The 12818-nt window shown below is 43.5% G+C and overlaps 12 non-coding genes across 12 annotated transcripts; all 12 read right to left on the reverse strand.

The window, feature by feature from the left end:
• Nucleotides 1–246: 246 nt before the first annotated feature.
• trnar-ucu (transfer RNA arginine (anticodon UCU)) lies at nucleotides 247–319 on the reverse strand. The gene has a single exon. It is a non-coding gene; the product is annotated as a tRNA-Arg (tRNA).
• A 1031-nt stretch (nucleotides 320–1350) lies between these two features.
• Nucleotides 1351–1423, reverse strand: trnar-ucu (transfer RNA arginine (anticodon UCU)). Its single transcript has one exon. It is a non-coding gene; the product is annotated as a tRNA-Arg (tRNA).
• Nucleotides 1424–2452: 1029 nt separating this feature from the next.
• On the reverse strand, nucleotides 2453–2525 carry trnar-ucu (transfer RNA arginine (anticodon UCU)). Its single transcript has one exon. It is a non-coding gene; the product is annotated as a tRNA-Arg (tRNA).
• A 1019-nt stretch (nucleotides 2526–3544) lies between these two features.
• trnar-ucu (transfer RNA arginine (anticodon UCU)) lies at nucleotides 3545–3617 on the reverse strand. The gene has a single exon. It is a non-coding gene; the product is annotated as a tRNA-Arg (tRNA).
• A 1029-nt stretch (nucleotides 3618–4646) lies between these two features.
• trnar-ucu (transfer RNA arginine (anticodon UCU)) lies at nucleotides 4647–4719 on the reverse strand. Its single transcript has one exon. It is a non-coding gene; the product is annotated as a tRNA-Arg (tRNA).
• Nucleotides 4720–5747: 1028 nt separating this feature from the next.
• trnar-ucu (transfer RNA arginine (anticodon UCU)) lies at nucleotides 5748–5820 on the reverse strand. The gene has a single exon. It is a non-coding gene; the product is annotated as a tRNA-Arg (tRNA).
• A 1029-nt stretch (nucleotides 5821–6849) lies between these two features.
• Nucleotides 6850–6922, reverse strand: trnar-ucu (transfer RNA arginine (anticodon UCU)). Its single transcript has one exon. It is a non-coding gene; the product is annotated as a tRNA-Arg (tRNA).
• A 1030-nt stretch (nucleotides 6923–7952) lies between these two features.
• trnar-ucu (transfer RNA arginine (anticodon UCU)) lies at nucleotides 7953–8025 on the reverse strand. Its single transcript has one exon. It is a non-coding gene; the product is annotated as a tRNA-Arg (tRNA).
• A 1031-nt stretch (nucleotides 8026–9056) lies between these two features.
• trnar-ucu (transfer RNA arginine (anticodon UCU)) lies at nucleotides 9057–9129 on the reverse strand. The gene has a single exon. It is a non-coding gene; the product is annotated as a tRNA-Arg (tRNA).
• A 1030-nt stretch (nucleotides 9130–10159) lies between these two features.
• trnar-ucu (transfer RNA arginine (anticodon UCU)) lies at nucleotides 10160–10232 on the reverse strand. Its single transcript has one exon. It is a non-coding gene; the product is annotated as a tRNA-Arg (tRNA).
• Nucleotides 10233–11261: 1029 nt separating this feature from the next.
• Nucleotides 11262–11334, reverse strand: trnar-ucu (transfer RNA arginine (anticodon UCU)). Its single transcript has one exon. It is a non-coding gene; the product is annotated as a tRNA-Arg (tRNA).
• A 1028-nt stretch (nucleotides 11335–12362) lies between these two features.
• Nucleotides 12363–12435, reverse strand: trnar-ucu (transfer RNA arginine (anticodon UCU)). Its single transcript has one exon. It is a non-coding gene; the product is annotated as a tRNA-Arg (tRNA).
• Between the last annotated feature and the right edge of the window lie 383 nt (nucleotides 12436–12818).

Below are 12818 nucleotides of genomic sequence, written 5' to 3' on the forward strand. Positions count from 1 at the left end.
AATACTTGAACTCACAATACATGGATTAGGAGGCCAGTTTCTTAGGCCACTGTGGCACTGTGTGATCAGCATGACCTATACGAACTGATAGAAGCAGATAAAAAAAAAGAATCACGAAAGGCACAGAGAGATGCCCATGAAAGCATCCTTTTTTTAATCCCTATTTGTACTTCATTTCTAAAAATACAATGGCTTCAACATCTTTGTTACATGAACTCTCTTCTTCTTTCCCAAACTGCCTTCATCCTCCCCAGATGGGACTCGAACCCACAATCTCTGGCTTAGAAGGCCAGTGCCTTATCCATTAGGCCACTGGGGTACTTGCCAAAACCTACCTTGATAGCACAGAGTGATTTCGATCCATCGACATCTGGGTTACGGGGCCATCACGCTTCCGCTGCGCCTCTGTAACCAGTGTGACCTATACAAACTGACAGAAGCAGTCAAACAAAGAATCACAGAGGGCACTGAGACATGCCCATGAAATTATGCTAGTTTTTTATTTATGGTTGCAAATAATTTCTAAAAATAGAAATGGATTGCAGTTGATGTTTTCAATCCATAGACCTCTGGGTTATGGGCCCAGCACGCTTCCGCTGGGACACTCTGCTTTCATCCGCCACTGATAAGACTTACACTCACAATCCCTGGCTTGGGAGGCCAGTTTTGTAGGCCACTGGGGCATGGTGTAATCAGCATGACCTATACGAGCTGATAGAAACAGTAAAAAATTATAATGACGAAGGGCACTGAGACATGCCCATGATATTTAGTTTTTTTTGATCGCTGGTTGCAATTAATTTCTAAAAATAAAGATTGTTAGCAGAGGATGGTTTCCATCCATAGACCTCTGGGTTATGGGCCCAGCATGCTTCCGCTGGGACACTCTGTTTTCAGCCACCCCTGAGAAGACTTAAACTCACAATCTCTGGCTTGGGAGGTCAGTTTTTTAGGCATCCATCGACCTCTGGGTTATGGCAGTTTTTATATTTCTGTTTGCTGAAAACAAACTGGATAGAAGAGGATGGTTTCGATCCATAAATCACTGGGTTAACTGCCCAGCATACTTCCACTTCATCACTCCACTTTAAGGCACCCCAAAATAATACTTGAACTCACAATACATGGATTAGGAGGCCAGTTTCTTAGGCCACTGTGGCACTGTGTGATCAGCATGACCTATACGAACTGATAGAAGCAGATAAAAAAAAAGAATCACGAAGGGCACAGAGAGATGCCCATGAAAGTATCCTTTTTTTAATCCCTATTTGCACTTCATTTCTAAAAATACAATGACTTCAACATCTTTGTTACATGAACTCTCTTCTTCTTTCCCAAATTGCATTCATCCACCCCAGATGGGACATGAACCCACAATCCCTGGCTTAGAAGGCCAGTGCCTTATCCATTAGGCCACTGGGGTACTTGCCAAAACCTACCTTGATAGCAGAGAGTGATTTCGATCCATCGACCTCTGGGTTACAGGGCCATCACGCTTCCGCTGCGCCTCTGTAATCAGTGTGACCTATACAAACTGACAGAAGCAGTCAAACAAAGAATCACAGAGGGAACTGAGACATGCCCATGAAATTATGCAATTTTTTATTTATGTTTGCAATTAATTTCTAAAAATAAAAATGGATTGCAGAGGATGGTTTCGATCCATAGACCTCTGGGTTATGGGCAAAGCACGCTTCCCTGGGACACTCTGCTTTCATCCGCCACTGATAAGATTTACACTCACAATCCCTGGCTTGGGAGGCCAGTTTTTTAGGCCACTGGGGCATGGTGTAATCAGCATGACCTATACGAACTGATAGAAACAGTAAAAAATTAGAATGACGAAGGACACTGAGACATGCCCATGATATTTAGCTTTTTTTGATCGCTGGTTGCAATTCATTTCTAAAAATAAAGATTGTTAGCAGAGGATGGTTTCCATCCATAGACCTCTGGGTTATGGGCCCAGCATGCTTCCGCTGGGACACTCTGTTTTCAGCCACCCCTGAGAAGACTTAAACTCACAATCTCTGGCTTGGGAGGTCCGTTTTTTAGGCATCCATCGATCTCTGGGTTATGGCAGTTTTTATATTTCTGTTTGCTGAAAACAAACTGGATAGAAGAGGATGGTTTCGATCCATAAATCACTGGGTTAACTGCCCAGCATACTTCCACTTCATCACTCCACTTTAAGGCACCCCAAAATAATACTTGAACTCACAATACATGGATTAGGAGGCCAGTTTCTTAGGCCACTGTGGCACTGTGTGATCAGCATGACCTATACGAACTGATAGAAGCAGATAAAAAAAAAGAATCACGAAGGGCACAGAGAGATGCCCATGAAAGTATCCTTTTTTTAATCCCTATTTGTACTTCATTTCTAAAAATACAATTGCTTCAACATCTTTGTTACATGAACTCTCTTCTTCTTTCCCAAACTGCCTTCATCCACCCCAGATGGGACTCGAACCCACAATCCCTGGCTTAGAAGGCCAGTGCCTTATCCATTAGGCCACTGGGGTACTTGCCAAAAACTACCTTGATAGCAGAGAGTGATTTCGATCCATCGACATCTGGGTTACGGGGCCATCACGCTTCTGCTGCGCCTCTGTAATCAGTGTGACCTATACAAACTGACAGAAGCAGTCAAACAAAGAATCACAGAGGGAACTGAGACATGCCCATGAAATTATGCTATTTTTTATTTATGGTTGCAATTCATTTCTAAAAATGAAAATGGATTGCAGAGGATGGTTTCAATCCATAGACCTCTGGGTTATGGGCCCAGCACGCTTCCGCTGGGACACTCTGCTTTCATCCGCCACTGATAAGACTTACACTCACAATCCCTGGCTTGGGAGGCCAGTTTTTTAGGCCACTGGGGCGTGGTGTAATCAGCATGACCTATACGAACTGATAGAAACAGTAAAAAATTAGAATGACGAAGGACACTGAGAAATGCCCATGATATTTAGCTTTTTTTGATCGCTGGTTGCAATTAATTTCTAAAAATGAAGATTGTTAGCAGAGGATGGTTTCCATCCATAGACCTCTGGGTTATGGGCCCAGCATGCTTCCGCTGGGACACTCTGTTTTCAGCCACCCCTGAGAAGACTTAAACTCACAATCTCTGGCTTGGGAGGTCAGTTTTTTAGGCATCCATCGACCTCTGGGTTATGGCAGTTTTTATATTTCTGTTTGCTGAAAACAAACTGGATAGTTTCGATCCATAAATCACTGGGTTAACTGCCCAGCATACTTCCACTTCATCACTCCACTTTAAGGCACCCCAAAATAATACTTGAACTCACAATACATGGATTAGGAGGCCAGTTTCTTAGGCCACTGTGGCACTGTGTGATCAGCATGACCTATACGAACTGATAGAAGCAGATAAAAAAAAGAATCACGAAGGGCACAGAGAGATGCCCATGAAAGTATCCTTTTTTTAATCCCTATTTGCACTTCATTTCTAAAAATACAATGGCTTCAACATCTTTGTTACATGAACTCTCTTCTTCTTTCCCAAATTGCCTTCATCCACCCCAGATGGGACTCGAACCCACAACCCCTGGCTTAGAATGCCAGTGCCTTATCCATTAGGCCACTGGGGTACCTGCCAAAACCTACCTTGATAGCAGAGAGTGATTTCAATCCATCGACCTCTGGGTTACGGGGCCATCACGCTTCCGCTGCGCCTCTGTAATCAGTGTGACCTATACAAACTGACAGAAGCAGTCAAACAAAGAATCACAGAGGGAACTGAGACATGCCCATGAAATTATGCAATTTTTTATTTTTGGTTGCAATTCATTTCTAAAAATAAAAATGGATTGCAGAGGATGGTTTCGATCCATAGACCTCTGGGTTATGGGCCCAGCACGCTTCCGCTGGGACACTCTGCTTTCATCCGCCACTGATAAGACTTACACTCACAATCCCTGGCTTGGGAGGCCAGTTTTTTAGGCCACTGGGGCATGGTGTAATCAGCATGACCTATACGAACTGATAGAAACAGTAAAAAATTAGAATGACGAAGGACACTGAGACATGACCATGATATTTAGCTTTTTTTAATCGCTGGTTGCAATTAATTTCTAAAAATAAAGATTGTTAGCAGAGGATGGTTTCCATCCATAGACCTCTGGGTTATGGGCCCAGCATGCTTCCGCTGGGACACTCTGTTTTCAGCCACCCCTGAGAAGACTTAAACTCACAATCTCTGGCTTGGGAGGTCAGTTTTTTAGGCATCCATCGACCTCTGGGTTATGGCAGTTTTTATATTTCTGTTTGCTGAAAACAAACTGGATAGAAGAGGATGGTTTCGATCCATAAATCACTGGGTTAACTGCCCAGCATACTTCCACTTCATCACTCCACTTTAAGGCACCCCAAAATAATACTTGAACTCACAATACATGGATTAGGAGTCCAGTGTCTTAGGCCACTGTGGCACTGTGTGATCAGCATGACCTATACGAACTGATAGAAGCAGATAAAAAAAAGAATCATGAAGGGCACAGAGAGATGCCCATGAAAGTATCCTTTTTTTAATCCCTATTTGCACTTCATTTCCAAAAATACAATGGCTTCAACATCTTTGTTACATGAACTCTCTTCTTCTTTCCCAAACTGCCTTCATCCACCCCAAATGGGACTCGAACCCACAATCCCTGGCTTAGAAGGCCAGTGCCTTATCCATTAGGCCACTGGGGTACTTGCCAAAACCTACCTTGATAGCAGAGAGTGATTTCGATCCATCGACCTCTGGGTTACGGGGCCATCACGCTTCCGCTGCGCCTCTGTAATCAGTGTGACCTATACAAACTGACAGAAGCAGTCAAACAAAGAATCACAGAGGGAACTGAGACATGCCCATGAAATTATGCTATTTTTTATTTATGTTTGCAATTCATTTCTAAAAATAAAAATGGATTGCAGAGGATGGTTTCGATCCATAGACCTCTGGGTTAGGGGCCCAGCACGCTTCCGCTGGGACACTCTGCTTTCATCCGCCACTGATAAGACTTACACTCACAATCCCTGGCTTGGGAGGCCAGTTTTTTAGGCCACTGGGGCATGGTGTAATCAGCATGACCTATACGAACTGATAGAAACAGTAAAAAATTAGAATGACGAAGGACACTGAGACATGCCCATGATATTTAGCTTTTTTTGATCGCTGGTTGCAATTAATTTCTAAAAATAAAGATTGTTAGCAGAGGATGGTTTCCATCCATAGACCTCTGGGTTATGGGCCCAGCATGCTTCCGCTGGGACACTCTGTTTTCAGCCACCCCTGAGAAGACTTAAACTCACAATCTCTGGCTTGGGAGGTCAGTTTTTTAGGCATCCATCGACCTCTGGGTTATGGCAGTTCTTATATTTCTGTTTGCTGAAAACAAACTGGATAGAAGAGGATGGTTTCGATCCATAAATCACTGGTTTAACTGCCCAGCATACTTCCACTTCATCACTCCACTTTAAGGCACCCCAAAATAATACTTGAACTCACAATACATGGATTAGGAGGCCAGTTTCTTAGGCCACTGAGGCACTGTGTGATCAGCATGACCTATACGAACTGATAGAAGCAGATAAAAAAAACAATCACGAAGGGCACAGAGAGATGCCCATGAAAGTATACTTTTTTAATCCCTATTTGCACTTCATTTCTAAAAATACAAAGGCTTCAACCTCTTTGTTACATGAACTCTCTTCTTCTTTCCCAAACTGCCTTCATCCACCCCAGATGGGACTCGAACCCACAATCCCTGGCTTAGAAGGCCAGTGCCTTATCCATTAGGCCACTGGGGTACTTGCCAAAAACTACCTTGATAGCAGAGAGTGATTTCGATCCATCGACATCTGGGTTACGGGGCCATCACGCTTCTGCTGCGCCTCTGTAATCAGTGTGACCTATACAAACTGACAGAAGCAGTCAAACAAAGAATCACAGAGGGAACTGAGACATGCCCATGAAATTATGCTATTTTTTATTTATGGTTGCAATTCATTTCTAAAAATGAAAATGGATTGCAGAGGATGGTTTCGATCCATAGACCTCTGGGTTATGGGCCCAGCACGCTTCCGCTGGGACACTCTGCTTTCATCCGCCACTGATAAGACTTACACTCACAATCCCTGGCTTGGGAGGCCAGTTTTTTAGGCCACTGGGGCGTGGTGTAATCAGCATGACCTATACGAACTGATAGAAACAGTAAAAAATTAGAATGACGAAGGACACTGAGAAATGCCCATGATATTTAGCTTTTTTTGATCGCTGGTTGCAATTAATTTCTAAAAATAAAGATTGTTAGCAGAGGATGGTTTCCATCCATAGACCTCTGGGTTATGGGCCCAGCATGCTTCCGCTGGGACACTCTGTTTTCAGCCACCCCTGAGAAGACTTAAACTCACAATCTCTGGCTTGGGAGGTCAGTTTTTTAGGCATCCATCGACCTCTGGGTTATGGCAGTTTTTATATTTCTGTTTGCTGAAAACAAACTGGATAGAAGAGGATGGTTTCGATCCATAAATCACTGGGTTAACTGCCCAGCATACTTCCACTTCATCACTCCACTTTAAGGCACCCCAAAATAATACTTGAACTCACAATACATGGATTAGGAGGCCAGTTTCTTAGGCCACTGTGGCACTGTGTGATCAGCATGACCTATACGAACTGATAGAAGCAGATAAAAAAAAGAATCACGAAGGGCACAGAGAGATGCCCATGAAAGTATCCTTTTTTTAATCCCTATTTGTGCTTCATTTCTAAAAATACAATGGCTTCAACATCTTTGTTACATGAACACTCTTCTTCTTTCCCAAACTGCCTTCATCCACGCCAGATGGGACTCGAACCCACAATCCCTGGCTTAGAAGGCCAGTGCCTTATCCATTAGGCCACTGGGGTACTTGCCAAAAACTACCTTGATAGCAGAGAGTGATTTCGATCCATCGACATCTGGGTTACGGGGCCATCACGCTTCTGCTGCGCCTCTGTAATCAGTGTGACCTATACAAACTGACAGAAGCAGTCAAACAAAGAATCACAGAGGGAACTGAGACATGCCCATGAAATTATGCTATTTTTTATTTATGGTTGCAATTCATTTCTAAAAATGAAAATGGATTGCAGAGGATGGTTTCGATCCATAGACCTCTGGGTTATGGGCCCAGCATGCTTCCGCTGGGACACTCTGTTTTCATCCGCCACTGATAAGACTTACACTCACAATCCCTGGCTTGGGAGGCCAGTTTTTTAGGCCACTGGGGCATGGTGTAATCAGCATGACCTATACGAACTGATAGAAACAGTAAAAAATTAGAATGACGAAGGACACGGAGACATGCCCATTATATTTAGCTTTTTTTGATCGCTGGTTGCAATTAATTTCTAAAAATAAAGATTGTTAGCAGAGGATGGTTTCCATCCATAGACCTCTGGGTTATGGGCCCAGCATGCTTCCGCTGGGACACTCTGTTTTCAGCCACCCCTGAGAAGACTTAAACTCACAATCTCTGGCTTGGGAGGTCAATTTTTTAGGCATCCATCGACCTCTGGGTTATGGCAGTTCTTATATTTCTGTTTGCTGAAAACAAACTGGATAGAAGAGGATGGTTTCGATCCATAAATCACTGGGTTAACTGCCCAGCATACTTCCACTTCATCACTCCACTTTAAGGCACCCCAAAATAATACTTGAACTCACAATACATGGATTAGGAGGCCAGTTTCTTAGGCCACTGTGGCACTGTGTGATCAGCATGACCTATACGAACTGATAGAAGCAGATAAAAAAAAAGAATCACGAAAGGCACAGAGAGATGCCCATGAAAGCATCCTTTTTTTAATCCCTATTTGTACTTCATTTCTAAAAATACAATGGCTTCAACATCTTTGTTACATGAACTCTCTTCTTCTTTCCCAAACTGCCTTCATCCTCCCCAGATGGGACTCGAACCCACAATCTCTGGCTTAGAAGGCCAGTGCCTTATCCATTAGGCCACTGGGGTACTTGCCAAAACCTACCTTGATAGCACAGAGTGATTTCGATCCATCGACATCTGGGTTACGGGGCCATCACAATTCCGCTGCGCCTCTGTAACCAGTGTGACCTATACAAACTGACAGAAGCAGTCAAACAAAGAATCACAGAGGGCACTGAGACATGCCCATGAAATTATGCTAGTTTTTTATTTATGGTTGCAAATAATTTCTAAAAATAGAAATGGATTGCAGTTGATGTTTTCAATCCATAGACCTCTGGGTTATGGGCCCAGCACGCTTCCGCTGGGACACTCTGCTTTCATCCGCCACTGATAAGACTTACACTCACAATCCCTGGCTTGGGAGGCCAGTTTTGTAGGCCACTGGGGCATGGTGTAATCAGCATGACCTATACGAGCTGATAGAAACAGTAAAAAATTATAATGACGAAGGGCACTGAGACATGCCCATGATATTTAGTTTTTTTTGATCGCTGGTTGCAATTAATTTCTAAAAATAAAGATTGTTAGCAGAGGATGGTTTCCATCCATAGACCTCTGGGTTATGGGCCCAGCATGCTTCCGCTGGGACACTCTGTTTTCAGCCACCCCTGAGAAGACTTAAACTCACAATCTCTGGCTTGGGAGGTCAGTTTTTTAGGCATCCATCGACCTCTGGGTTATGGCAGTTTTTATATTTCTGTTTGCTGAAAACAAACTGGATAGAAGAGGATGGTTTCGATCCATAAATCACTGGGTTAACTGCCCAGCATACTTCCACTTCATCACTCCACTTTAAGGCACCCCAAAATAATACTTGAACTCACAATACATGGATTAGGAGGCCAGTTTCTTAGGCCACTGTGGCACTGTGTGATCAGCATGACCTATACGAACTGATAGAAGCAGATAAAAAAAAAGAATCACGAAGGGCACAGAGAGATGCCCATGAAAGTATCCTTTTTTTAATCCCTATTTGCACTTCATTTCTAAAAATACAATGACTTCAACATCTTTGTTACATGAACTCTCTTCTTCTTTCCCAAATTGCATTCATCCACCCCAGATGGGACACGAACCCACAATCCCTGGCTTAGAAGGCCAGTGCCTTATCCATTAGGCCACTGGGGTACTTGCCAAAAACTACCTTGATAGCAGAGAGTGATTTCGATCCATCGACATCTGGGTTACGGGGCCATCACGCTTCTGCTGCGCCTCTGTAATCAGTGTGACCTATACAAACTGACAGAAGCAGTCAAACAAAGAATCACAGAGGGAACTGAGACATGCCCATGAAATTATGCTATTTTTTATTTATGGTTGCAATTCATTTCTAAAAATGAAAATGGATTGCAGAGGATGGTTTCAATCCATAGACCTCTGGGTTATGGGCCCAGCACGCTTCCGCTGGGACACTCTGCTTTCATCCGCCACTGATAAGACTTACACTCACAATCCCTGGCTTGGGAGGCCAGTTTTTTAGGCCACTGGGGCGTGGTGTAATCAGCATGACCTATACGAACTGATAGAAACAGTAAAAAAATTAGAATGACGAAGGACACTGAGAAATGCCCATGATATTTAGCTTTTTTTGATCGCTGGTTGCAATTAATTTCTAAAAATGAAGATTGTTAGCAGAGGATGGTTTCCATCCATAGACCTCTGGGTTATGGGCCCAGCATGCTTCCGCTGGGACACTCTGTTTTCAGCCACCCCTGAGAAGACTTAAACTCACAATCTCTGGCTTGGGAGGTCAGTTTTTTAGGCATCCATCGACCTCTGGGTTATGGCAGTTTTTATATTTCTGTTTGCTGAAAACAAACTGGATAGAAGAGGATGGTTTCGATCCATAAATCACTGGGTTAACTGCCCAGCATACTTCCACTTCATCACTCCACTTTAAGGCACCCCAAAATAATACTTGAACTCACAATACATGGATTAGGAGGCCAGTTTCTTAGGCCACTGTGGCACTGTGTGATCAGCATGACCTATACGAACTGATAGAAGCAGATAAAAAAAAGAATCACGAAGGGCACAGAGAGATGACCATGAAAGTATCCTTTTTTTAATCCCTATTTGTGCTTCATTTCTAAAAATACCATGGCTTCAACATCTTTGTTACATGAACTCTCTTCTTCTTTCCCAAACTGCCTTCATCCACCCCAGATGGGACTCGAACCCACAATCCCTGGCTTAGAAGGCCAGTGCCTTATCCATTAGGCCACTGGGGTACTTGCCAAAAACTACCTTGATAGCAGAGAGTGATTTCGATCCATCGACATCTGGGTTACGGGGCCATCACGCTTCTGCTGCGCCTCTGTAATCAGTGTGACCTATACAAACTGACAGAAGCAGTCAAACAAAGAATCACAGAGGGAACTGAGACATGCCCATGAAATTATGCAATTTTTTATTTTTGGTTGCAATTCATTTCTAAAAATAAAAATGGATTGCAGAGGATGGTTTCGATCCATAGACCTCTGGGTTATGGGCCCAGCACGCTTCCGCTGGGACACTCTGCTTTCATCCGCCACTGATAAGACTTACACTCACAATCCCTGGCTTGGGAGGCCAGTTTTTTAGGCCACTGGGGCATGGTGTAATCAGCATGACCTATACGAACTGATAGAAACAGTAAAAAATTAGAATGACGAAGGACACTGAGACATGACCATGATATTTAGCTTTTTTTAATCGCTGGTTGCAATTAATTTCTAAAAATAAAGATTGTTAGCAGAGGATGGTTTCCATCCATAGACCTCTGGGTTATGGGCCCAGCATGCTTCCGCTGGGACACTCTGTTTTCAGCCACCCCTGAGAAGACTTAAACTCACAATCTCTGGCTTGGGAGGTCAGTTTTTTAGGCATCCATCGACCTCTGGGTTATGGCAGTTTTTATATTTCTGTTTGCTGAAAACAAACTGGATAGAAGAGGATGGTTTCGATCCATAAATCACTGGGTTAACTGCCCAGCATACTTCCACTTCATCACTCCACTTTAAGGCACCCCAAAATAATACTTGAACTCACAATACATGGATTAGGAGTCCAGTGTCTTAGGCCACTGTGGCACTGTGTGATCAGCATGACCTATACGAACTGATAGAAGCAGATAAAAAAAAAGAATCACGAAGGGCACAGAGAGATGCCCATGAAAGTATCCTTTTTTAATCCCTATTTGCACTTCATTTCTAAAAATACAATGGCTTCAACATCTTTGTTACATGAACTCTCTTCTTCTTTCCCAAACTGCCTTCATCCACCCCAAATGGGACTCGAACCCACAATCCCTGGCTTAGAAGGCCAGTGCCTTATCCATTAGGCCACTGGGGTACTTGCCAAAACCTACCTTGATAGCAGAGAGTGATTTCGATCCATCGACCTCTGGGTTACGGGGCCATCACGCTTCCGCTGCGCCTCTGTAATCAGTGTGACCTATACAAACTGACAGAAGCAGTCAAACAAAGAATCACAGAGGGAACTGAGACATGCCCATGAAATTATGCTATTTTTTATTTATGTTTGCAATTCATTTCTAAAAATAAAAATGGATTGCAGAGGATGGTTTCGATCCATAGACCTCTGGGTTAGGGGCAAAGCACGCTTCCGCTGGGACACTCTGCTTTCATCCGCCACTGATAAGACTTATACTCATAATCCCTGGCTTGGGAGGCCAGTTTTTTAGGCCACTGGGGCATGGTGTAATCAGCATGACCTATACGAACTGATAGAAACAGTAAAACAATTTAATGACGAAGGGCACTGAGACATGCCCATGATATTTAGCTTTTTTGATCGCTGGTTGCAATTAATATCTAAAAATAAATATTGTTAGCAGAGGATGGTTTCCATCCATAGACCTCTTGGTTATGGGCCCAGCATGCTTCCGCTGGGACACTGTGTTTTCAGCCACCCCTGAGAAGACTTAAACTCACAATCTCTGGCTTGGGAGGTCAGTTTTTTAGGCATCCATCGACCTCTGGGTTATGGCAGTTTTTATATTTCTGTTTGCTGAAAACAAACTGGATAGAAGAGGATGGTTTCGATCCATAAATCACTGGGTTAACTGCCCAGCATACTTCTACTTCATCACTCCACTTTAAGGCACCCCAAAATAATACTTGAACTCACAATACATGGATTAGGAGTCCAGTTTCTTAGGCCACTGTGGCACTGTGTGATCAGCATGACCTATACGAACTGATAGAAGCAGATAAAAAAAAGATTCACGAAGGGCACAGAGAGATGCCCATGAAAGTATCCTTTTTTTAATCCCTATTTGCACTTCATTTCCAAAAATACAATGGCTTCAACATCTTTGTTACATGAACTCTCTTCTTCTTTCCCAAACTGCCTTCATCCACCCCAAATGGGACTCGAACCCACAATCCCTGGCTTAGAAGGCCAGTGCCTTATCCATTAGGCCACTGGGGTACTTGCCAAAACCTACCTTGATAGCAGAGAGTGATTTCGATCCATCGACCTCTGGGTTACGGGGCCATCACGCCTCCGCTGCGCCTCTGTAATCAGTGTGACCTATACAAACTGACAGAAGCAGTCAAACAAAGAATCACAGAGGGAACTGAGACATGCCCATGAAATTATGCTATTTTTTATTTATGTTTGCAATTCATTTCTAAAAATAAAAATGGATTGCAGAGGATGGTTTCGATCCATAGACCTCTGGGTTAGGGGCAAAGCACGCTTCCGCTGGGACACTCTGCTTTCATCCGCCACTGATAAGACTTATACTCATAATCCCTGGCTTGGGAGGCCAGTTTTTTAGGCCACTGGGGCATGGTGTAATCAGCATGACC

This window comes from Salmo trutta, unplaced genomic scaffold (assembly GCF_901001165.1).
Source record: "Salmo trutta unplaced genomic scaffold, fSalTru1.1, whole genome shotgun sequence".
Classification (NCBI taxonomy): domain Eukaryota; kingdom Metazoa; phylum Chordata; class Actinopteri; order Salmoniformes; family Salmonidae; genus Salmo; species Salmo trutta.